Source organism: Salvia hispanica, chromosome 6 (genome assembly GCF_023119035.1).
Source record: "Salvia hispanica cultivar TCC Black 2014 chromosome 6, UniMelb_Shisp_WGS_1.0, whole genome shotgun sequence".
Classification (NCBI taxonomy): Eukaryota; Viridiplantae; Streptophyta; class Magnoliopsida; order Lamiales; family Lamiaceae; genus Salvia; species Salvia hispanica.
In genome coordinates, this window is record NC_062970.1 from 10,215,330 (window position 1) to 10,216,937 (window position 1,608).

A 1,608-nucleotide genomic window follows, 5' to 3' on the forward strand; every position below is an offset into this window, starting at 1 on the left:
TGGAATTAATCGATCCACGCTTTAATTTATAATCGTGTTATGTTTATTTTTTTGATTTTATTTGAGTTTTTTTATAGTGGTCTAGATTCGAAGTATGTGTCTTTTTCGAAGTGCCCTCACGCATTAATTATTGAGAGGGAAATGGGGATTTGTAGTGACTCCAATTTTGGTTTTAATTTGTGGCTCTTGAAACCGCCAGTGGGTCTTAAATAGGTGAGTTAGTTGTTAGATAAATATAACATGTCGACTATAGTGGAAAAAGAAGATTAGAAAGGAAAAAGAGTTTCAGTTTTGCTACCTGTTATAAAAGTGATAAAGTCAAGTATATTTCTCCGATTATCCTTAATATACTTATACATATAACTTGCTAATACAAAAGTAGGGTCAAAAATAAAATTTAATGCTAAATAATAAATTAAATATTAAACAAATTCGGTGTTTTCAATTGGGTAATTGCTTATACCCGATTATATTTTTCAGTGGGTTAATCGGTAACACCTGATACTTGTTTTCCCAAAATATAGTTATCTGGACCTAATCGTGATATCTGAAATTACGGGTATCAAATACCCGACCCGATAGTTTTTGGATCAGATCATGTATACACGATATGCGTTACCCAAATGAAGTAGTAGTAGTTATTAGTTGGACGCACTTATTTTGACACAAAATTTGAAAGTATAAAAAATAATTAAAAGCGTAAATCAATATTCTTTTCGAAACTGATGAATCCTTAGTTAGAATGGGATTCCAACTCAGAACCTTTTGAGTGAGATTTTGAGAAGAGTTATTCTTTGGAGAGCACAGTACAATGAAAGTTGTAAGCTATGTTTTGGGGAGAGTTATTGAAAATATACATACCAAATTCAAAAGACCAGCAATTTCAAAATTACTGGCAGTGAATAAACAAAATATTCTCTGCAATATTAAATATCTCAGCAATTATTAGCATTGTACTAAAAGCACTGTATCATATATTACTGTTTGATATCATAACAGTACAACCCCAAATTTTTTTAATATAAGAATACTCATGTGGACTATTTACATGCTAGTGATCCATTATAGATAAATAAATATATAATGGCACTTTTTTTTTGTAAATGCACTCATACGAGATGTATTGCAATCCGTTGGGGTCGTGTATTAAATAAAGACAACAAACATATCAATGTTACTTTCAGACACTTAAATAGTTATGCACACAGTTGTATAAAACAGTTTTAATACATGAATTATGTATGTCGGCAATATTAGGATAAGTATGAAAATGATATTTGCAACAGTAAATTGAGTTACATTCTTCAATTAAAACAATCTTATAATTCGTAATCAATTGTTTACTAGTTTCCTAATTAATTTATTCAAGCAGATTTGCGAGCAACAATCAAAAACCACCGAGCATTTTCCAAATATGGTGAATATAACGACTGTTTTTTTAGCAACACTAGGAAATATTTTCGGCGAGAATAGTTTGCGAGTAAATTTCCGAGGATATTGGTGCTCGGATTATTATCCACCGACATTTTTCGACTAAAACATAATATGTTCGTTGTATTTCGAGCACCCGTAAAATATGCTTGCAAATGGTAATCAGGTGACAGTTTA